Consider the following 24,997-nt stretch of genomic DNA (forward strand, 5'->3'; position numbering starts at 1 on the left):
TCCCTTTCTCCTCCTCCCTCCATGACACCTCATAAAGCGGCTTGCAGAATAAGCTAGTCATACTACACACTGAGTTTCTTTTATCAAACTCATAGCCATGGATGTTGGAAAGGCCTGCTTTCCCTTTGTTTAACCACTTTAGTGTAACTAACTCAAGAACACACAGGAGCAAGGCAATTGGCTCCTCCGTTTTCCATCTCGGGTGTACAGCAGCAGCACGCATTCGGAGTCACGCAGAGTCCGGTCTTCAGAATGCGTGCTGTAAGCTCAGAGGGGCTAATAATCAAATTAGGCTGCTAACAAATGGCAATTTATAATGCTGAAACTAATGAGAGGTCAAAGAACTAAACTCTGCAAGGAGTTTTAATTACCCTGTCCTTTGTGACTCCGCAAGAACATTTTTAAAGGAACACTGTCACTAGTATTCAACTGGCACTTTTAGTTTCATTAAGAAGATTTACATAACCTAATACATAAATGGGAAATACACACTTTCTTTCCAAGGAAAGCAGAGGTCTCAAACTTTTATTTTCAGGGCTAGAAAACAAGCACTGTCGTGATGTGGTGTTCAATTAGAATACCATTCATGGAATCCTTTCTTTCCCATAGCACTGATGGGAAATACGGCGCCTCTTTTCAAGGCAATACTAGATTGGACAGCATATGGAAAGAGAATAACTGTAACAAACAAATCAACTGCAATAGATTTTTCTGTCCTTGTTTTCTGTGCCATTTCACTTTTCTTACTTTTTTTCGTTTCCTTTCTTTTTTTTTTTGGCCAGTTTGTTCGTGTTTTATGGACGCCATGATGCTCAGGCCTTGACTGCAAACTTCTGCAGTGTGGGTGCAGCTGTTTCTTCCACTGCTGCTTCTTGGTCTTCAGCTTCATCTCATCCTTGTGGAGCCAGCAACACATGGTGCGTTTTCTTGGGCTGCAGATCCAGGGACTTGTGCTTCTTGGCCTTAAAGAATTTCCTGAGGTTCTCTGTCTGAGTCTGGTTAATAACAGGGAGAATACAGGCAGTGGGTTTGCAATCAATGTGGATGTTGGAGAGCTTGGACACCTCACCGTTCATCACTTTGGTGACGTGCTACTGGGACAACCCCACCTTCAGGTTGCTAGCTGTTTCAACACCTCCTCCTTCTTGCTACGAAGGTCTCAAGCCTTAACCGTGGCCCCGGCTGCACAAGCTGCCGCTGCCTGCTCCAAGGGAAAAATGCTTCTTTTACTTCTTATTTGCACTTCCCTCTGTCACATATATATCCATACACCACCACCACAACCTCACATCCACAGATCAAAATACTCTTCATCTTTCATGGCCTAACTTCTTTCAAGGCTGTGTTTGAGAGGGGTTTGTTTATTTATGTGTTTGTTTGGAGGGGAATGGCAAAATTGACTAACAGAGGAAAGACACAATATCAGCTAAATATGGAACCTCTCAGGCAACAATAAAAACAAAAAGCTGCTACCCTTAAAAGCTGGAGAAAAGATTAATTCAGAGGAGTTGGAGATGTTGGCCTCAACAGACTGTGAGCACTGGTGGTCTGGATAGGATTTTGCCACTAAAGGTAATGTCCACCCATCAAGCCAATTTAAGGCCAAAGAATGGATCTGGGCAAAGAGTTTTCATTTATCAATAACTCTGTTGATAAAACAGCAAATGGAACACAAGAGCATGTCCATATCATCACGGTATCAACTTGCCCAGAGCATTGAAGGGTCTGAGTGTTGGACTAGTTGCCTTTATTGTTGAAAAAACTGTCAAAGAATAAAGCAAATTCAACAAGAAAATTGGAAACGATGCAAATAGCAAAAGCTTTCTTCCTGGAAAGGAAGATAAAATCTGGAAATTCTACTGCTAAACTTGTCATGCTCTACTGTTCTTTCAAATTATTAATCCATTATTTTACGAGACAGTGTACCTTAAAGGCTAAGAGCATGGGCCTTAGAGTCTAACTAAATTCCATTTCCATCACTTAGTAGCCATGTAGTCTTGGGCAGGTTACTTTTTTCTTTTTAAGTCTCAGTATCTTCATTTATAAAACTGGGATACTAGCAAGGCAGCAAGAGTCCAGGCTTTGGATCCAAACTGCCTGGGTCTAAATATCTGCTCCATCATTTACTGGCACTGTGACCTTGAGCAAATTGCCTAACTTCTCTGTGGCTCAGTTCCCTCCCCAATAAATGGGGGCAACCGATTATCAGGACCTCATAGAGGCATTGTAAAAATGTAGAATATGTGTAACACAACTGGTAAGAGCTCGATAAGTATAAGCCATTAGTACCTACCTCAGAAAGTTATTGTGAAGATGAAATAAGAACAAAGGAAAAGCTTTTAAGCTCGGTATAATAAATGCTCAGTAAATGCTAGCTTTTGTTGTGTTTTCCTTTGACTCTCCAGATAGCTTTTAAGTTCATAGAGAATGGGTCTTACTTTTTTTTTTTCATGATACTGTAATAGCTAGCACGGCGTTATATGCAAATAGGAGTGACTCAACTATAGCCAGAGGAAAGAATAAAGTGAACAAGTCTTCATGCAAAAGTAGAAACTCAAATATCAAAACGGTGGACTCACAAGCCATGAAAAGAGCCAGTTTATTAAAAATTGATGATACATGTCAAACAGCATAACTGATTTTTGACAAATTATAAATACCATCAAGAGACAACGTGGTGTTTGATTTCTTACTTGTGTAGGGGAGAAAAAAGAATTTTCCCTCTACCTGTCTGAGTTCTTAGCTGAAATCCACCTCTCACCCCATAATCAAACAAATTAACAGGAGAAAAAAAACAAACAATTTTAATTATGTACGTGTATAACGTACGTATAAGAGTCCGAAAAAAATATGACACTCAAAAGGTGGCCAGACAATTGAGGCTAAGGAAAGGGATAGGAATCTGGGGCTTCAAAGCAGGAAAGGCAATTTAATGAAAGGTGAGAAGAGCAAACATTTGGTAAACAAAGGTTTCCATGTTGTGCAGATAAGTCTCTCAAGTGAAAAAGTGATCTCTGGTAATAGCTCTCTGGTACAGCCCCCTTTCTAATTAAAATTTACTTTGTAAATGTAGATTTCCCTCCAAAAGGGTGACTTCTATTCTGTTTTCAGAGCTTCTCTGATGCCTGACATTTCTCAAAATAATCCTTATAATAGGCATATTTTGGGGTGGTATATTCTGATACATTTCACTTAAAAATATTAATGACTACAATAGATGATTCAGAAAAAAAAGACCATGCTAATGGTGTTACATAGACACAGCTAGAGGGATAGCTCTCACACTTGAGATTTCTGTGAATCACCTACAAATTTCATTACATCAGTATGCCACCAAAAGCTTACTTCACAATTTATGCTTTACACCCATACCACTTTACTATTGTTCACTTAATATCTTTTTTATTTAAACTAACTTGAATTGTTTTTACTTATTGATTTGAAAACAGTTTATTCCATTACATTACATTTGTCATAAATAGAAGATAATAGTAAAAATATATATATAATGAAAACAAAAGAAGTTCTTGAAATCTAGCTAAATATTGTTGCCTGGCAAAGGCTCCTGAGTCTGTGGATTTTGAGATCTGCTTGTTCATATTGTTGTTGTTGTTGTCGCTGCTGTTGTTTAAAAGTTTGATTAGAAGGTGTCAGAGAAGTGTTCAAAACAAACTTGCACCTAAGTGAAAACTGAAACAAAATTTAAAGGGGAAAGCTTCCCCACTCTGTGGTTCAGCATTACTTAACACCTACATGTATATACTTTGTGGACCACATGAAACTGAGAATGGAAAAGGGACCACAGGTTAGACCTGACAAGGTCAGGAGACTGAAAATAACCACATAAGATGGCGTGAACATAAAAAAAAAAAAAAAAAAAAAAATTTGTAACTAAGGAGGGCCATGGCAGGAAGTCACATCTTTAGCCTGAAGCTTCCTTCATAAAGTCAATCTTCACCTTAAGTGAGCCTGTCTATTGTCTATTTGCACCTAAAATGATATCCTTGGAATGTCAGTAATCTCTTTTCCAGACCAGAGCAGGAAACTACAGTATCCCTCATTATTATTCTTGTCCCTTGATTAACATCTCTATGTGAAGTATTAACTATCCTGTACCCACCTATGTCAAAGAAGTACCTGTCTCTCCAATTTACTTTTATCCAATCCCAGAGATTTCCTCACTTTGCTTTCTCCCACCCCCTTAATCTATCATCAGTGGATTTCATGTAACCCTCCTCCTTTGCTTCTATGTGTAAAATGAGCTGCAAACCGTCGTTTTGCAGAGCATTTTCTCAGTCCATTGAGATTTTGCTTCCTGGCAGTAGTCGTCAGTTTGGCTCAAATAAACTCTTATAAGCTCTCTCTTAGGCTGGATGTTTTTCTTCAACAAAATCATTTTATGATTTTACAAAACACTGGCATAGATGATCAATGGAGAATGGTTTCTGGGTCCCCTAACACCAGTACAGCAGTGTCTCTTAGGGTGTAGCTGATTTTGTAGCTTCAAAATGACCTGCATCAGAAACACCTATAAATGCTTGTAGAAAAAAGAGAGAGAGAGAGAGAGAGAGAGAGGTTAACTAATGAATCACTACTTAATCTGATGACTGGCACCGAGGATATTACATTATTAAAAAACACCCTCAGGTGATTTTTGATACACAATAAAATTTGAAAACCAGGGCTATATTATAGCAATTACCGAAGAAGGTAGAAACCACCTCTATAGCAGCTCTGAAGATACAGACAAGCTGAAAGGAAAATTGAAAGGAGAATTTAGCTAAAGGAGGTAATCTGCCCCAGACAGGAACAGTGAGGCTGCAGCATGAGAGATAAGCATTGCATTTAATTGGAGTATTCTAATACCAGAATGAGGAAGGAAGGAAGGAAGGAAGGAAGGAAGGAAGGAAGGAAGGAAGGAAGGAAGGAAGGAAAGAAAGAAAGAAAGGGCATCCAGCAAGAAAGAGAGAGAGAGAGAGAGAGAGAGAGAGAGAGAGAGAGAGAGAGAGAGAGAAAGAAAGAAAGAAAGAAAGAAAGAAAGAAAGAAAGAAAGAAAGAAAGAAAGAAAGAAAGAAAGAAAGAAAGAAAGAAAGAAAGAAAGAAAGAAAGAAAGAAAGAAAGAAAGAAAGGAAGGGCATCCAGCAAGGAGAGACAAAAGGATTCATGGAAGAAAGAGATTGATTTACAAGAAAAGATGAAAGGAAATGTGGCTTTGCTAAGTGATCACTAAGCAGGGGTGTGATAAGTTTACAAATGCCTGAATAGTATACTAAACAGAGAAGGACAGATTTAAGTAAGAACAAGGAGGGATAATTAGATATTAAAGGAATGTAATTGACCAAATTCTCATTCTATATAACTCAACCTAAGCATTCCGGCTCTGAATGTTATGTCCAACTTCTGCCCTAAGGGATATGCTCTGATCGTCCCCTCCCCCAAAGAGGCCTGAGCATCTCTCTAGTGTCTATGGCTTTGTCCAAGCACACACCTCTGAAGGGGAGCAGAATATGCCACCCCAAAATATGCCTCTTTGACATAAGGATAATTTTGAAGATAAATTTTGGAGAGATTGCAGACACAGGAAACAAAGTAGAAAGTTGCCCGTTTGTTAAGGAAATTTACATTTGTAAGGGAACTCTCCATTTGTAAGGGTGTCTCCACCCCCACCAGGAAGAGGAGGATAACCATAAATCTCAAGAGAATTTTATCAATGGAGAAGGCACTGACTTAAATCTGCACAACAACCTTACTTCTGGTTACCTTGCTTTTCCTGGACCTCTCTTAACCTTCCTCCCCCACCCCCAATATCATTCTTTTGTCTTTAGCTGAAGATGGTATTTAAGGTGGTGATTTGGGCCACTTGGGGGAGTTTTACTGTTTTTCTGGGTATCTCTCATGTATACAGGAGGTATATATATTATTAAACTTCTTGTTTTTCTCCTTTCAATCTGTCTTTTATTAGAGGCATGGGTCAGAGCTATAAACCTAGAAGGGTAGAGGGAAAATGATATCTCCTCCCCTCCACCTCCTAACCATCGGGCCATTGTGGCTGTCATGACCTCCACACACTTTCCAAAATTACAGCCTAGACTCCCACTCCCCTAGGGCAAAGCCTGGAGGTCTAGTGGCTCTAACACCTTAAGAACATTATAGAAGAGTCTACACTGGAGCTTAGAAGCCTTCCACTTTGAGAAGATGAGAAATAGATTGGCAGCAGGCCCAGACTCTGGCAAAACTGACCAATTGTTGTCTCCTGCATCCTTTTTGTGCCACCCCCAGCTCAGTTCCCAGACATCTCAAAATATATAAGTGCGTGTCACTCCTCTAAGAGGAGAACGGGATCAAATAGACACTATTAATGTATGGAATGTCTTAATATGTTAGCTCTGGGAGCAGGAATGGTGATTACTTTAAAAGATCCCTGTGGAGAAAGGAAGACGCTTATATCAAATAAAAGAATTCTCAAGTTAGAATTTTAGAGAACGGGGTACCTGAGTGCTGAGCTTTTGGCGGGGGTGAGGGAGGGTGGGGAGGTGAAGAATTCCATCAATAGACCACAGTTTACCACATTAGTGACTCTGCATGAAATCACAAATAAATTTCCCTCTTCCCTTTTAGGTTCTTGGCTGAGACCGTCTCCCATGATAAAAGACAGCTTAACAAGAGAAAAACGAACAGAAGTTAAATAATATGTATACATGGGAGAGACCCAGGGAAGCCGATAACTCCCTGAGCTGAGAGGGCCCAAACCACCACCTGAAATACCATGTCCAGCTAAAGACAAAAATGTTGAGGGAGAGAGAGGCCAATTATGGGAGGTTACCCGGAAAAGCACAGTAAACGGGGGTAAGGTTGTTATGTAGGTTTAAATCAGTGCTGTCTCCATTAATAAGAGTTTCAGAGATTTAGAGTCATCTTTCTCTTCCTGATAGAGAAAGGAAGACACTCTTACAAATGGAGATTTCCCGTATACATGTAAATGTCTCTTACAAAAGGGCAACTTTGTTTTCAGGGATTCTCCTGTGTCTGCAGCCTCTCCAAAATAATAAGCCCAAAATAATTCTCATGCCCAAAAAGCATATTTTGGGGTAGCATATTCTTCTGTTCCTTTTCTGCATTAGTGACTCTAAACTGCTGCCCCCAAATTCCAAACTGATCAGTGACCCCTGAGAAAACCTAGATGTCAGAGCAATGGCCTCTACTACCCTGTCCCCTGACAGCTCAAGAACATTAACCTGTCAGAGATTTACTGAGTCCACTTACTGAAGGCCTGTCATCACGGCATAGTAGTTTATAACTTTAGATTCTCAATTTTATTCAGATTTATGGAAAGATCCACATATACCACCTGTGTTTTCTTTCCCGGTCCTTTTATAGTTTCTTGATAACTCACTTTGCTGTGAGTTCGCATGAGTTTAGAATGCTGTTCAATCAGCCAAAAATTTCCTGACTGAGAGAATTATTAAGTTAAGAAACGTGGCATAAGTGGCATAATTTGAGACTCAAGCTAGACTGGACTGAGAAGCAGAAATGCCAAGTAAGGGCTTAAAATATACTACTTGATGGATGGCCTGACTCATTGCTGGGTCTCTTCCATCTATATGTTTTATGTTATAAAGTAGCACTGTACTTTCCAAGGAATTTCACATTACTGTAGAAGATTCTCTTTCATTGTGTTTTAATTGGGCTTTAATGTAGAACATATTTGAATGTCTTCTTCATCAGCTGAATAGTGTTTCTATCAGAAGCAGATAAAGAATTAATCCCTACGACTGTGAATTACTATAATGGACCTCTGTTGCTTTTGTCTGTCCAGCAGAACCTTCTTTCCTGTGGGGAAACACAGTTTATATGGTTATAATCCTGTCCTGGCCGTAGGGAAAGTCTTATGACCCAGGTATGAACAATCAGAATACCCCATCCCTTTGCCCCAATCATTGGTCCAGGGATGAGCACATGAGTTAAGTCAGGCCAGCCAAAGGTGCTTCAGCTGACATTGCTGCATCCCTCCCTGGGGTGACTGATGAGCATCCTGCCATCCCTGTAACTCTGTCAAAGGTAGCTATAGGAGAATGAAAGAAAACAGAAGTGATGGATGGAGAGAGAGAGAGTTGGAACTCTTTGATCTAGCTGTGCCTGGAGCTAATTGAAACCCCCCTTCCACTTCACAGGAAAATGAGCCAATACATATATATATTTTTTTTTTTTAAATATGGAACGCTTCACGAATTTGCGTGTCATCCTTGCGCAGGGGCCATGCTAATCTTCTCTGTATCGTTCCAATTTTAGTATATGTGCTGCCGAAGCGAGCACACATATATTTTTTTAAGGCTAGTTTGCATTGAGCTCCTGACACTTGCAACCAAAATATTTCCAAATAATACATTTCCATACTTTACTTAGGAAAAATGAATTAAATATAATTCATTTATTTGGTCTCTTTTTGCTTTATGTAATTGGTCTCTTTTTCAGAAGCTGGGGGTAAATAAACTTTGTGAATCAAATCATATGACTGGTAGCAGAATATGCAACCCCAAAATATGCCTCTTTTGCATAAGGATTATTTTAAGCTGATTATTTAGAGACACTGAAGACACAGGAGAACCTCTGAAAATGGAGTGGAAATTAGCCATTTGTAAGGGACATTTACATTAGAAAGGGGGCCTGTAGCAGGAAGAGAGCTATTACTAGACATCTCTTTTTCACCCAAGAGGCTTATCTGCACAGCTAGGCAAACTTTGTTTGGCATACATTTCTCTGATCTTCCGGTGAATTGCCTTCCCCTCCTTTGAAGCCTCAGACGCTATCTTTTTCCTTAGCTCAGGATGGTATATAAGTCTGAATTGCCCAGCTGCCTTTTGAGTCATCTATCTTTGTGGGGCTTCCATACATTTTTTTTTTTCTCCTGCTAATCTGTCTTTTTATTACTGATGGAGCGGAGAGGTCTCTGCCAAGAACCTAGAAGGGTAAAGGGAAAATTATTTTTCCTCCCCTGCACATACTACATCAAAAATAATACATTGTTTAAAGGAGACTTGTTGTGAGTCTTCCGGAGTGCAAATTTTTTTTTTTTTTTTTTTTTTTTTTAAAGAAAGACATTACAAACCAATGGAAAGATGCAACTAACTCACTGTGATTCTACTCAGCTGGCTTTCATGATCTCAGAGAGATAGCAATGACTTTAGTGATTTCATTACTTTCTGAGTTTAATTCTCACCCTTGAAGGTTTAGAAATTTGATTTAGTTGGCGCACTAAGATAGGATCTGTCCCTCAGGGAAGGATTCCCATTAAGCAAGCTCACAGAGACTAAAATAGAAAACCAAAATGCCAATTCATTGACCATGAGAAAGACAATAATCCATTGGACCAGAATCCTCACATCAGTAGGTCTGTATTCTGTTCTCTAAAGCAGAAGTTTCATCCTGATAATCTTGATTCAGCCCACATATGCTTTTCCTAGGTGTGTGGTATAGTGTAAAGTTTGGAATTAGGCATCAATGTCATCAAGTCATGGAACTTCACATAAAAATCTGGATTTACAACTTCTCTCGAAAAATCAGAATACCTACTAACACGGGTTCTTCCTATGATGACATCAACTGCCTGGATTTGAGTAAGGCCTGAGCCCTTTGTATGACATGGACTTTCCAATATACCAGAGTCCCCGTCAGGACCATTTTCTTCACTTATATTCCCTTCCTAGCCTATACAGGTATTTAAGTTTGATACACTTAGAAAGGAAAGCTACATGTGAAGCCAATAAGCTCAGTCCTTTCCCCTAGCCACATGGATTGGTTCAACAGTGGGACTGTGAGTGAAGCCAATGTAATTAGAGGAATCTTACAAGTTTTGCTGGGAATGCTGGGGCAAAGCTGCTCACTGTGTTTTTCTGCTGCATATGAAAAAGAAGGCATGTATGTCTGGGTGTTGCTGAGAGCCATCCTGGGATTATAAAGGAAGCAAGTCTTATGATGACAAACTGCTTCAAAGGAGACAGCAAAGACACCAAAGAAACAGGATCCTTTGGGAATTGATAGAGCTGCAGGATCAGGCCTCACCTAAAGCTATCCTGGAATTTTCAGGTATATAGGCGTCATTATTTAAACAGTTTGTGTTGAGTATAAAAGGGAGCAGAATACGCCACCCCAAAAATATGCCTTTTTGGCATAAGGATTATTTGGGCTTGATTAGTTTTAAGAGGTTGCAGACACAAGAGAATCTCTGGCAACAGAGTATAACTTACCCTTGGTTAGGGAAATTTGCATTTATAAGGAAAATCTCTACGTGTAAGGTTGTCTCCCTTTCTGCACCAGACTATTTAGATGACTAAATCTCAAGAAACTCTTATGAATGGAGAAGTCAGGGACTTAAATATGCAAAACAACCATATCCTTGTCTACTGTGCTTTTCCTGATTGCTTCCTGTAACAGGGCTTCTCCAATCCCCAATATTTTCCTTTGTCTTTGACTGAAGATGGTATTAAGGGATTGGCTTAGACCATTTCAGGGACTTACTTAGTTTTCTTGGGTATCTCCCATGTATACAGGGGGTACTAAACTTCTGTTTTCCTCCTGTTAGTCTGTCTTGTACTACAAGTGGTAAGTCTCAGCCAAGAATCTAAAAAGGTGAAGGAAATATTCTTTTTCCTCCCCTATAGGTGATTTGCTACAAAAAGTATTCTAATATAGGAAAAATATTTTTCCCCAATAGAATACCTAGCAAACCCATTGTTATTCATGAGAGCATGGCAAAATCCCTTAGAAATCCTGAGGCAAAGTAGGTAGGGAATTACTATTCTCAGCTACAAGATACAATGAAATTAGTGTTCACTTACTGAATCCCACTTTTAGTCCCACCTTCATGAGACTGTACCTAGTTCACCTGGGTTAGGCTTTTTGACTTGGCCCACACATGGCTAGTCACAGTCTTTTTATAAAGATTTGAGATTTGAGATCAATTGTCTTACCCCAATCTCCAAGGTTTGTGTGAGAAAATTTACAGGCTTGTTACAGATCCCAGGACCGGAAAGAATCCAAGCGGCACTCAGAGAGTCAGGAAGGTCAGCTTTATTACGCCGGTGGGCTCAGTGGGATCCTTCCCAAAATACTGAGCCCCTAGCAAGGTTTTGAGCAGGTTTTTATGGGTTGGGGACTTCCTGGAGTTGGGGAAGGGGTAGGTGTTGTCTGGTGATTGGCTCGGGCTGTGGCTTCGAGGGGGTTTATGCGGAAGTGGGCTGGGGCTGAGGCTGGGGACCTCTCTCTCTGCTCAGGCCTCCATTTCAGGTCAGTTCTACGTGGCAGGGAACCGTTTTAGGTCAGTTTCCCCATCAGGCTTACTCATGTACGGTGAATAAAAGGAACATATACGATTGCATTGCTATGTAATCTAATTACATAGGGTATTTTTAAATCCAGGAAAATATCTCTTATCTAAAGAATTATTTGGTGCTTGTGCGATGTCAGAGGGGTAGTGGATGGGGGAGGGGGGTTGTCACTGTGTGAGAGATATAAATGATAAATGTCTATTACATTGTTTTGTGCACCTGAAACTAATTTTAAAAAATGTTAGAAAAAAAAAAGAATTATTTGGAAACTCTAACAATCTGAAATATAGATAAAAATCTTTAAGAAATTAAAAGATCTTTCTACGAATCTGCATTATACATAATGAAGTTCTTGGAAAAATGTACATTGCTTCAGTCAGAGGACAGCCCCTGCCCCAGGTACATGGATCTATTTATTCTCATTTTGTACAGAATTCAAGCAAAACTAATTGCGGGGGAGGAATAAAAATTTAGAAGTAGTAAATCAGAAGTGTGTGTGTAGAGGTAGTATTGTTAAAAGTAGGCACTGAGCGAAAGGGAGAGAAACAGAGAGATAGACAGAGACAAAGAGACTGAAGGGAACCAAAGTTTTCCCATCATGAAACTGCTTTGGGGGGATATTGATTTTAAGCTTTTATTAAAAAATAAGATGCAGAAAGAAACTTTGACCCTCCTCCCTTTCCTGCCCAAGAGATTCAGACAGAGAAACCTGCTTCAGGAAGGAAATCTTAGAATGCTGCCTGAGCATAACTGGAATTAAACATGGTAAATAAGAGGATGTCAGGCAGGCACCTGTTGGCCAGATACCTCCTGTGTCCCACTGTTTCTGAGTTACCCAGCAAGAATGTCCCGGCCAGGTGTGTTCCACTCTTCCTCAAATCCCTATAAATCGCCCATTCTCACTTCTGACATCTAAAACTCCATTTCCCCCCTTTTCTCCTTTGTCCAAAATGTCTCACATATCCAGTGTTGCCTCATTGTCTTTGGAATTTTCATGCTTATGTGAATTCCCCATGCACATGTATTAAAACATTTGATTTTTTTGCCTATTAATCTATCTTTGTTGATTATTAGGCCAGCTAGAAGAACTTAAAAGGTGGGAGGAAAAGTATTATTTCTTGAGCTCCCACAAGACAAAGAGAGAAAGACTCAGAAACCACAGCATTATCATTGAACCAGAGAAGCTGAAATACAAAAACTGTATCTGAAAGCAATAGAGTATCATGTGTAAGGTAGTACAATCACTGGTATTCCTGATTAAACTGAAAGTGAAATTATGTGCACTAGCTTTTATTTAGGAAGACACATAGCTATGTTATATATTTTATAAGTGTTTCTTTCTAAAGAATTAAGCTGTAAAAGTAATATACCCCAATTATAACAACACAGTTCTTGGCAAATGGTAGGAGTGATATATATATATATATATATATATATATATATATATATATATATATATATCTCAGATACTTATAAATCCATTTTGCTTTCTTGTGGATACCATGCCTATGAATTGAGAATTTGAGTGTATGTGTGTGTGTGTGCTTTTGTATATGTTAAAACAATTATTTATGTAGAACATCACTTGTCTACAAAAAAGTTGTGTTAGAATGACCATATTTTTCAACTATAATTTAGGCCATATAGTCAGGAAAAAAAAATTTCTCCAATTCATGAGTGTATGAGGTCTGACAATTAAATTGGCAAACTCATCCTAGAAAAAGTGCTATTAATACATACCTCATTGCTGTATATCACTAGTCACCTTCAAAATACTCCCCTTGGGAAGTTATACACTGACGCCAGTGCCTAGTCCATCCTTCAAAGTAATTTTGGAACTCTTTCTCTGGAATAGCATCAGAGCTGTCGTCATATTACCCTTAATGTCCTGAATGTCATCAAAATGTCTTCCTTTCAATATTTCCTTTATCTTTGGGTAAAAAAAGAAGTCATTGGGGGTCAGATCAGGTGAGTAGGGAGGGTGTTCCAATACAGTTATTTGTTTAGTGGCTAAAAGTTCCCTCACAGACAGTGCCGTGTAAGCTGGTGCATTGTCTGTCATGATGCAAAAGCCATGAATTGTTGGTAAAAAGTTCAGGCCGTCTAACTTTTTCATGCAGACTTTTCAGCACTTCCAAAGAGTGAACTTGGTTAACTGTTTGTCCGGTTGATACAAATTCATAATGAATAATCCCTCTGATATTGAAAAAGGTTAGCAACAGCACTGCAACAAGTTCACAAACTTAATTGTCATACCTGGGAATGAAATTGCTGAGTCATAGTGTAGTCCCATTTTTGTCTTTAGTAGATATTACCACTAGGGGCAAGTTTGAATGGTTATTGAAAGATTTTAGGGAATGATTTGGATCTGATAAATACCATAAAAATCTTTTAGTGAGACAGCTATAAACATTTCTGAGATTCAAGGAGCATGAATAGAATAGTGAATGTGATTCACATTCATTCAACAAGCTTTGGTAAGTAATTTAAGATGTCAAGCACTGTGTTAGGCATTGACAGTATAGCACTGAGCAAAGCAGTCTCTGTACTTACCAAATAACTTTACAATTCCCTCTATTAAAATTATTTACATTTATCAGGAAACATAGGAAAAAATCTTTGTGACCTGCGTTATCAGATAAATTATCCATCCCCACCCCCCAAATTCATATGTTGAAGTCCTAATCCCCAGTACCTCAGAATGTGATTGTAATTGGAGATAAGACCTTTAAAGAAGTAATTAAGATACAATGAGGTCATATGGGTATGTCCTAATCTAATATGACCAGTGTCCATATAAGAGTAAGAAGAGGAGATTAGGATGCATACATGTGTGTGCACAGAGGAAAAACCATATGAGAGAACAGTGAGAAGGCACCATCTGCAAGCCAAAGAGAGAGGCCTCAGAAGAAACTAAACCTTAATCTTGAACCTCTAGCCTCTAAAGCTGAGAGAAAATCAATTTCTGTTGTTTAAGCCATTCAGTTGGTAATATTTTGTTATGGCAGGCCTAGCAAACTAATAACACTTTAGGTTAGACAAGTAATTTTCAGATACAACAGCAAAAGCATAAGGCATAAAAGAAAAAAATTCATAAACTGAACTTAATCAAAATTTAAAATGTCTGCTCTACAAAAGATACTATTAAGAGAATGGAAAGCAAACCACAGAAACATTTGAAAATTGTATTTCTGATAAAGGAATTTATTAGGAATACATAAAAAATTCTCAAAACTTACTGATAAGAAAACTAAAAACCCAATAAAGACATGGGCAAGATATTTGAAGAGTTACTTCATCAAAGAAGATATACAGATAGTATAAAAATATATGAAAAGATGCCTGAAATAATTAGTCATTATGAAAATGCAAATTAAAACCACAATAAGCTACCTCTACACAATGATTAAAATGGCTAACATTAAAACGACTGATCACACCAAATGTTGGTGGGGTGTGGAGAAACCCAAACCTGCATACATTTCGGTGAGAATGTAAAAGAGTACAACCATGTTGGAACACAGTTTGGCAGTTTCCTTATAAACATCCACTTACCACGCATCTGAGAAATCCCACCCCTTGCCTTCTGGCCAAGTGGAATGAAAACCTATGTTCACACAGAAACCTGTAAGAGAATGTTCATAGCAGCTTTATTCATAATTACCCACAACTGGAAACAACCCAAAGTCCCTCACCAGGGGAATAGATAAACAGACTATCATATAGCCATACAATAGAACACTACTCAACAAGAAAAAGGAATGAACTACTGATGCCTGCTGCAAATTAGACGAGTCTCAAATTCATTATGTTGAGTGATACATATACACTGTGTGAGTCCATTTACATGTTAATCTAGAAAAAGAAAAACTATAAGAACATAGGACAGATCAGTGGTTGCGAAGGGGGTAGGGTTTGACTATAAAGGTGACAAGCAAGAGTTTTTTGGGGGAGGAGTAAAGAGGTAATAATGAAACTGTTCTGTATCTTCATGATAGTGGTAATGGATACCTAACTCAGTATACCAGCGGTGCCAAACAAAATGTATACACATGACTTGTATTCATCTTTTGTTATCGGTATATATTGAGTATTACAATTTTAATACAATTTTTTCCTTTCTTAAAACATGTATACATTTTTTGGCACCCTCTGTATTTGTCAAAATTCATAGAACTGTCACCAAACAGATAATCTTGCTTTATATAAATAAAAGAAATGATACAAAATTGATGGACTCTGGTATCCACATACCATCTTTCCTCCTAAAAAGGAAATCATTTGCCTAGTTTTCTAAAAGTACAGATAAGTTCAAGAATGAGTAAGAATAAAGCAAAAGATACCATGCTGTGCTTGGAGAAATGGAAATAATGTATTATTGGTAAGGAGAGATGCTGCAGGAGTAGACAGGAATGAATTCATGGAGGGACTTGTATGTCCTGCAAAAGAAGACCTTCTACTGTGGGGAATGGGAGTTAATGAATGACTTTTAGAAAGATAATTATATGGTCAGCTTTACATATTACATAAACCAGTCTGGCTGTGATATAGAGAACAAATTTGACACATAGAAAGACTGAAAGCAGGCAGGTCAGTTAGAAGGTGTTTGGATATGAAGAAATCCTTAGCTCATGCAATTGTAATAGGAATATCAAGTAGGGGGTATTCTGAGCCATGTGGAATGTAGGTACATAAGTTCAAGAGAGCTGGAAGGAAAGTAATGACCTCAAAAAAGGATCTTTTAACTTTGGAGGGCTTCAGACGACCTTCTTCTCACTGTCTTCTTTCTGATGCCTGCTGTCATGACTCTCTTCTTTCAGTCATAAGGGAGAGAATAACTGCTTCTTGACCCTATTCTAATTTCCATGATATGTACACATATAAATCCCAGATCAGTTTTTTAATTACATGGCCTCATATGTTTTTCAGATATTTCTATGAAATCCAAATGGCAACCAAATAACAGTGATCAAATATGTATAGTTAAGAGGACTATATATCCCATTTTGCGAAGAGATAGACCATGTTTATTCCTGACTCTGAGCATAATTATTATAGTATATTGACAATAGAACTTCCTTTTGTTCTCAAAGGTGCTCTGGTTTGAATGGTATTTTTTTTTTTTTTTTAACAGGACTTTATGGGGAAACAGTGTGTACTTCCAGGACTTTTTTTCCAAGTCAAGTTGTTGTCCTTTCGATCTTAGTTGTGGAGGGCGCAGCTCAGCTCCAGGTCCAGTTGCCATTGCTAGTTGCAGGGGGCGCAGCCCACCATCCCTTGCAGGAGTCAAACCAGCAACCTTGTGGTTGAGAGGACACGCTCCAACCAACTGAGCCATACGGGAGGCATGGTGCTGTATTCAACCTTAGCTGCAGGGGGCAGAGCCCACCATCCCTTGCGGGACTCGAGGAGTTGAACTGTCAACCTTGTGGTTGAGAGCCCACTGGAACCATGTGGGAATCGAACCGGCAGCCTTCGGAGTTAGGAACACGAAGCTCCAACCGCCTGAGCCACCGGGCCGGCCCTGAATGGTAAATTTTATGGTCACGCTAACTTATAATAGCTTCCTTGTTTGACTGTTCTTCAGGGGGAAAAATAAATAAACACAAAAATGTCAATAAATTCATCATTTGAGTATAAACCAAGAGAGATTCGTTCATTTATAAAGGCCTATACAGAAGTAAATTAGAATAGAAAGCTAGATAAAATGAACATAAAGGTAATTATTATCCTTGTTACCTAAAAATTTCAACAGAGTGCCCCAAGGCCTTGAATGGAATTAGGAGGTTGTGACTGGTTGCTACATTCCTGACTGTTCCCCTTTCAAAGAGTTATCTTTCATCCAGTCTTCTGTAATCCTGTCAGAAGCTAAAGCAAGCTTGCTCAGTAGGGCTTCTTGTGAAATATCAAGAATTTTGCACTAAATCATCACCTCACTCATGCTAGGTCCACATAGGGCAGATAGGAGAGAAAGAAGTATAACAACTTTGTTTTGTGCACACTGTTCTGTCACATCTAGATTGGTTTTTTGTTTTTTTTAACTCTTATTTATTTTAAGTGCTTTTTCAGGTCCCATCAGCTCCAAGTCAAGTAGTTGTTTCAATCTAGTTGTGGAGGGCGCAGCTCACAGTGGCCCATGTGGGGATAGAACCCACAACTTTGCTGTTAAGAGCACCGCCCTCTAACCGCCTGAGCTAACCAGCTGCCCTAGATTGGTTTTTGATACACCCCAAACCCTGTTTTCACATTCTCACCATAAAGCTAAAATATAATTCTGGCCTGTGTAAGCCAATATAAAAGTGACGGACAAATAGAGTACAGAGGCAAAGAAGATTGGAAGAAAACCAAAATCGTGTTTTATTATTTCTAACCATCTGACTTCCATATTAGGGCAATAAATAAACAAGCAGTTGTTGTAATGAATTATAATCACTGTTAGCAATACTCAAAAGAAGAATAGCCATTACATTGCATTTTTGTTTTTTCAGTTCTTCTGCTTGATCTTTACTTTTAAAATAAATTAAGAGTCCTACAAACTCTTCCCAGGTTCCACAGCTTGAATAAGATACTAACTCAAAAGATTAATACTTGGCTCTTTTAACTCTGTAACAGTCTTATGCCTTCAAGCTTTCTAAAATGAAATTGAATTTGAATAAGGATAGCACTCCTGAGGTCTGTAAATTGTCAGTTCTCAAAAGGTTCCTTCTCTCTATTCCATATTCTCTTTCTAAAGCCTATATGACAGATAATTTAGGCCCAATTCTAAGTATGAGATGGAACATGCATGTCAATTTTTCAAAATTTTCTTTTTAAAGGAACTGATTTGCTCTTCAATTCCATTAAGTCTAACAGATATCTACCTAAACTTAATTCACAGAAGCTGTTTTGATATGGTCAGCATGGGCATTTACAAAGAGGTAAAGAAAAGGGCTTCCTTTAGTGTCCGTTTCCCCCAAGAAGAGATACTCAATCAGTTCCCACCACCTATTATTTATTATGTTACACTGTAGTTTATCTATTTTTCTATCTCACCCACTAGATTCCATGAAGTGCTTGAGGGTAGGCGTTATTTCCCATTCATCTTTATTTCTCTGGCTTAGCAAGAAAGGGATGCAGTAAATTGTTCTTGAATTACTATTACTAATTAAAATAGGGTCCTATTTTAATTTTGTTAGAGGCCATACATAAGACTCTTAACACTGTGCCTCTTACATAGTAAGTGTTCAATAAATGTTAACTGTTATTTGCTTTAATGGGGTCAGATGAAGCTGTATTAGAGCAGATTCCTACTGGCTATTAAATTTTCAAGAATTTTGCAAGCTGGTTGTCAAATTATTGGTCGTTAGAAACAGGCCATGGTGAGAGTATTTACACCATGGAAATTGACAAATATGAAAATTCTGCATACAGGACTACCTCTTCCCACCCCACCACCACAAAACCCAGCTGTTAAATATTTACCGGCTCTCCAACTGAGGTCAGATAACATACTATCCTGGGACTTGAATCCCTCTAAATGTTTTAATGTGCACAAATAAAGTGTACATGTGATGTGCGTTGGATTTAAGAGAGAGAGAGAAAGGGGAAGGAAAAGGGAGCCTATGGGAAAAGGCTGTTGTCTGAGGGAGGTGAGCATCACAGCTCACCTCCCTGACAATAGCTTTTGCAACCATTGATGATAGAGTCTCCTAATGGATTTAATTTTGACCAACAGGAAAGAATTGGCTGATGATCTCAAACATGGCAATTGAATACCAACCATTATTATCCCTTAGAAAAACTTCACAAGTTATAGCTTTGACAATATAAAGATTTTCTGTGTAAGTTCTCCACAATGAAGTAGACTACCTTGAAAATTTGTGAGTTCTTTGTGTAAATTAGTAGTGTTCTCATCAAAGCTAGATGAAAATATGCAGATATTACAGAGTGAATTCTTACTACTAGCTGATGCTCTAGCAACTTGCTTCTCAAAGTCTGATCTGCAGAATTCTCCAGACTCACCCCAGACCTATTGAATCAGGATCTGCATTTTAAATAGAACCTCAGGTTATTCATATGAAAATTAAAGTTTGAGAAGGCTTTGCTCTAGATCACCTCTCAGGCCACAGCTAACTCGGGATTCAAGGCCCCTATCTTGACTTGATGAAGACATACAAATCATGCTTATAATATTTTTCAGGAAATAAAATGTCAGCATAAAACATCTCTATATTAAACTCCAGAAACAAGTTCCAAAATAATCTCAACATACTTAATGATAGGCAAAAATCAGCAAGATGAAATTCAAAATCCAAAGTATGAAATCTATGTTTAGACAAATTCCTAAAACAAGGGAATCACGCAAATCTACAGGACTAAGGCCTATCAAAGCCATCAGCTGACTGACACACAGGCAAATCATCTCTTTTCCTCCTGTCCTAGATTGAGTTCTTTTTATTTGTTCTCATGGGCTTATATTATTTTGTGAGTTTCCTGAAGTCACTGCAGGACTATACAATGACTTACTAAACTAGACCATTTAGTAAGACTTAGTTATGAAGGGAACCAAAGTTTTCCCATCCTGAAGCTGCCTTTTGGGGATATTGATTTTAAACTGTTTATTAAGATTCAGAAAGAACTTTTGGCACTCCCGCCTTTCCTGCCCAAGAGATTCAGACAGAAAAACCTGCTTAGGGAAGGAAATCTTAGAATATTCACTTTAACCTAATGTGAATTAAGTACGGTAAGTGGGAAGGCTTCAGGCAGGGGCCTGTTGGCTACATACCCACTGGGTCCCATTGTCTCTGCGTCGCCCAGCAAGAGTGTTCCTGCCCTGTGTGTGTGCCAGCCCTTCCTCCACTACCTGTGAATCGCCCATTCTCACTTCTGACATCTCAGACCCCTTCCCCCACTTTTCTCCTTTGTCCAAAATGTCTCATATACCCAATGTCACCTGTCTCTGGAATTTTCATGCTTATGTGAATTCCCCAAGCGCATGGATTAAAATTTGTTTTCCTCCTGTTAATCTGTCTCTGTTAATTTGATTATTAGCCCAGCTAGAAGAACTTAGAAGGTGGGAGGAAAAGTATTCATTTTTCAGCCCTCACAGTTACATCTGCTCCTTTCAGGCTCTCCCCTCCTCCGACTGGCCCTGGAACAGAGCTCTTTACCAAGTGGGTGCCCAATCAATACTACTGACTGACACTAATTATTAATAGCGTTATAAGTAGTGCCTTTGTTTCTATATCTTTCCAGTTACTACAAAATCTGCATAACACAACAACAAAACATCCATAATTAAATTATTTATATGAATAAATAGCATATATGATATGAATTTTAACAAATGAATTAACAACTGATATAACGTTACAATTTCTAAATAATATTCTGCAAACACTACTTTCAGTTTAAACTTTATACTATAAATTATCTATGTTTCCCCAAAGTGATCAAATTAATTGATCACTTCTGAGAACCCTTGCCTCTCTTCTGGATCTCTGTTGGGTAAAACAGAGTTGGTGAACTTTCTCTAAAGGGCCACACAGTAAATAACTACTTCAGGCTTTGTGTGTCATATAGTTTCTGCCGCAACTACTTAAAAACAGCCATAAAATAGGCAAACCAATTGATGTGATGATGTTGGATCTGCCAGCAGTTTCTGTGTGTAGGCCGGGATCGTGTTTCGTGAGACCAAAGAATGGAAACACAGACCCAGGAGAGGCAAAGAGTTTGAAAAAGAGGATACTTTATTGAAAGCAAAGGGTCAGAGCTCCTGAGCAGGAGGGGGTCCGAATGGGGTGCCCAGTGACTGAGGCAAAAGCTCTTACTTTTATACCTTCCCTTGCCTGCTTGGGGAAGGGGGCTGGAGCCTTCTAATGGAATTTGTCTATCAGGTTTGTCCTGTTTGCCCATCCTGAAGGTGTTAACGAAATAACCCATTCCTATCTAACAGGTCTGCTCCTTTGTCCAGCCAGAAGGGACCTGAGATTATTTATTAACCTCAAGGCGTATCCTCATGTCTTTGTCATGGAGTAAAGGAGACATTCCAGAACCTGGAGTTTCAGGATATGGCTGTCTTTTGTTTATTCCACCAGGGACCAATCTGTCTACCTAGCAACATACTAACTAACCTGTGTCAATCCCCGCTCTGAAGACGAAACCCTAACTGCTCTTAGGGAGTAAAGGTGATGACCGCTCTGGCTACTTCAGGCTGAGGAGGGGCGTAGTAGAGAGAGACCAGTAGCTAGGGCTTGTCCAGAGGTCTATCTAAGGGTCCCTGGTAGGTGAACAAATCCAGATGAGGTGGTTGTTGTCTTGTAGACCATTATATATAGCCAACTAGTGGGTGGTCTGTAAGCTGAGATGCACTGTAGGCAACAATATGAGATAATACCTATAATACTGGATAAAAGAAAAATGAGAAAAATTTCCTTAAGTACCACTAATCTGGGAAGCTAGGAAGTACAGAAGGAAAAATCTAGGCCAAAGAATCTTATTCTTAGTTTCATATTGGAAACTATATTATGAATTTGTTGGACTTCTTAAGTTAACATAGGAAATACTAGAATTGAGGTTAGAATCTAAAGCGATGGGCAGCAGTTAGAGCCAGGGCTTTGAGGTCTTTTGAGAAAACTTTTCTAGAGTCCATTTTAAGTTAATTTGTTTATTTTACATTTTCTTTAAGGTATAGACCAATGATAAGGAACAGGCTGAGTAAAATGAGCCCAAATCTGGGGACTGTCTTTATCTTTTCAACCAAGCAGTTTTTAGAGGAAAAGGGTCCAGAGTGAGCAGTTGAGACAGAATAAATGGCTTCTATATCAATTAGGAAATTAATAGGTTTACCTGCCACATCAGGGTCACCCACAGTTTTACTCCCTGTGATGAGAATAGCTTGGGAACTTCAGGCCCAATAGTGATTACAGCCATTTTGGGGGAGGGAGTTGGTCCCTGCTCCCTTCAGAACAAGGGGTACTCTCTCCTCTCGTGCCCTTTAGTCTGTGCAGGGGGCACGGCTGTTTTGGAGGACTAGGACACTTCTTATTCCAGTGGTCTGGGCTTTCACATCCAAAGCAAGCTTCTTTGTCTGGCGCTTTCTCTCCGGGGCTTTTGGGGTGCCTTGAGGTGGCTTCAGCCCTGGGTTGTCTATAACTGTGGCCAAAAGTCTGGCCTGCCTCTGGTCTCATCCTCTGGTCTCACTGTTCCTTTATTCCTCATTTTTCTCTCTTGGCTGTTAAAGACATTTAAACAAATTCCTGACCTTCTCCAGGATCTGAGCCTCTTAATCAGGGATGTAATAGTGGGCCAGAACCATTAGAATTCCCTGCCAGTTAGGGGAAAATATTAGGCTAAGCTTCCTTATATTGGCCTATAGCTGATACCGAGGAAGGCACGTGAACTCTAGCAGTTCTAAAATATAGAAGTTTACTTAACTATTAGCAAAACTGAATTTTTAGATTCAATTTTTCAGTAACCAAGGACCTGATTGAGAAAATATAAAACATAGAAAATTGTTTTGGTGACATATATAATCTTTGCTTTTTTAGGTAGAAAACTTTTTCATAATGTCAGCAGCAGACCAATAGTCTAACAAACTTTATCTTAGTAGAGAGAAAAAACTTAACTTTTATTTTGTTCTAGCTTACATTTGAGATTTAAATTTACTTAGTTAATTCTGTTTAGCTTAACTATATATAAAACTCTCAAAACTTCTCAACAAACCCTCTAAACTTTCCCAGTTCCTCTTAGTTTATCTCTTTTTACTAATTCAGAAATACCCATCTTTAGGACAAACTGCTATCTTTCAGTACCTTCAAAAATGCATTTCCATATCTTATACCTTCTTTGAAAACACACACCATTTTCTTTCATATTAGAATCCATAACCTTCAGAACCTTAATTTTTACTGACAACCAAAAGCAAGCAATTAGCACTTCCACTGGCAAATCCAGGAATATGTTTGGCAACCTTCAAAAGCATAAGCTTTTGTCTTAAAATATAAGATATATTTATTAACAGATCTTAATTTATCTCAACATTCCTGTGACAGGAAGCCAGAAACAGATGAACTTAGACCTACCTAATAACACCTCAACATTTTGTTATTTTGAAATACCTAGATATTTAATAATTTTTATCATTTAACACAACTTAGTAAAACTGGAATTTTAAGTTACCAACAGATGGTGAAAAACCTTGTCCAAACATCTACACTATATTATTACTGAAAAGTTTTATCTGTTAACATTTTATTAATTCCTAACTTTATGAGATCCCAAAGTAAATAATCTAAGCTATTTTCTTGACAAATTCTGCTACAGCGATGACATGACTTTAAAAGTAGGCTTATTTAGAATGTTAGTACCCTGGGACTCCAATCTAAAGGCGATTTCCCTTATAATGAATCCCACTATGGGTGTTCCCTGCAGGACTTAGAGCAGCGGAATAAGGGGTCTGGCTTGAGAATTAGCTGCTTGGTTTTTAAAAGTGCCACTTTTTTCCTTCAGTTACCTCAGCCTCAGGCATTCCTGTTTATAGGTGGACTAGGAGATGGGTGTATGTTGAAGGGTCCTCCTCAGGAGAGGAGGATCCCACTGGAGGTTCCTTTGGAGGAGTCCCTTTAGGAGGGGTCTCCTTAGGGAGAGCCTCCTTGGAGTCTCCCTAGGAGGAGTCCCCTTAGGTGAGTCACCCCCAGAAGGGATCTCCTTAAGGAGAGTCTCCTTAGGAGGAGTATCCCTAGGAGGAGTCTCTCTAGGAGGAGTCCTCCCAGAAGGGGTCTCCTTGGGAGGAGGGAGGCAAGAGATCATGGCCAAAAGAGCCAGGTCAACACTACATTTCTTACAGAGATCTGGGTTGTCCCTCAGGGCAATAAAAGCCTGAACATATGGAACTTCTGACCACTTGCCCTCCTTTCTGCAAAGCAGGTCTAGCTGCACGATAGTACTGTAATTAATACTTCCCTCAGAAGGCCAAGTCTCCCCATCTTCCAACGTGTATTTAGGCCAAACCTCTGAACAAAAGAAAACCAGGGGCCGTTTCTTCAAAGTCTGAAGGTCAAATTTGTCCCAATGTTTCAAAATGCCATTCAGGGAGGTGTAGGCATGTGAGGGCTGATTGCCCATCTGAAAAGGAGGAAGAACAGAAAGGCGTCCCTTTGCAATTCATCTCCCACAACTTGGTCTAGGACGTCTCCTAGAAACGTGGGCCACGGACACCCCACGACCGGTTCCAAGGCGGGTGGGGAGACACAGCGTGTGTGCCAGGATTTATTCACGCTTACCTGGGCAGCCCGGCCCATGCCTCCAGTGGGCGCCTACCCAAATCCTTGTGTGTGTGTCCCCGCCTGAATGTCTGGCACTGGTCCACAGGCTGATAAAGGCTGTGGCCGATAATGAGGTGCTTTCAAGTGGAGGGAGTATATACTTAAAGCTTGTAGGGAAGACATACGGCCTAGGCGAGAGGGAGTGGAAGGAGGCCCTAAAGCCCAATATGTGAGGGGGGCACAAAAAGAGCTATCTGAAGCCCCAAAAGGCTTCAGACAAGGCTGTTTCCTTAAGGAAAAGCGAGTCTGGAATACGTTGGTCCTCCTTCAAAACTCTGCCTGGCGGTGGCTCAGGTGGCCTGGCGGGTGGTGCTCCAGAGGAGCTGCGCTCTTGCAGCCCCTCCCTCTCGGCTGTCACTGCAGCTGAGC

General features: G+C 39.3%; 1 non-coding gene and 1 pseudogene across 1 annotated transcript; both read right to left on the reverse strand.

The window, feature by feature from the left end:
• Positions 1-812: 812 nt before the first annotated feature.
• LOC117011703 (60S ribosomal protein L35-like) lies at positions 813-24,604 on the reverse strand (annotated as a pseudogene).
• Positions 8,207-8,313, reverse strand: LOC117030595 (U6 spliceosomal RNA). The gene has a single exon (XR_004424419.1). It is a non-coding gene; the product is annotated as a U6 spliceosomal RNA (small nuclear RNA).
• Positions 24,605-24,997: the final 393 nt, after the last annotated feature.

The sequence above is a fragment of the Rhinolophus ferrumequinum genome, chromosome X (genome assembly GCF_004115265.2).
Source record: "Rhinolophus ferrumequinum isolate MPI-CBG mRhiFer1 chromosome X, mRhiFer1_v1.p, whole genome shotgun sequence".
NCBI classification, from domain to species: domain Eukaryota; kingdom Metazoa; phylum Chordata; class Mammalia; order Chiroptera; family Rhinolophidae; genus Rhinolophus; species Rhinolophus ferrumequinum.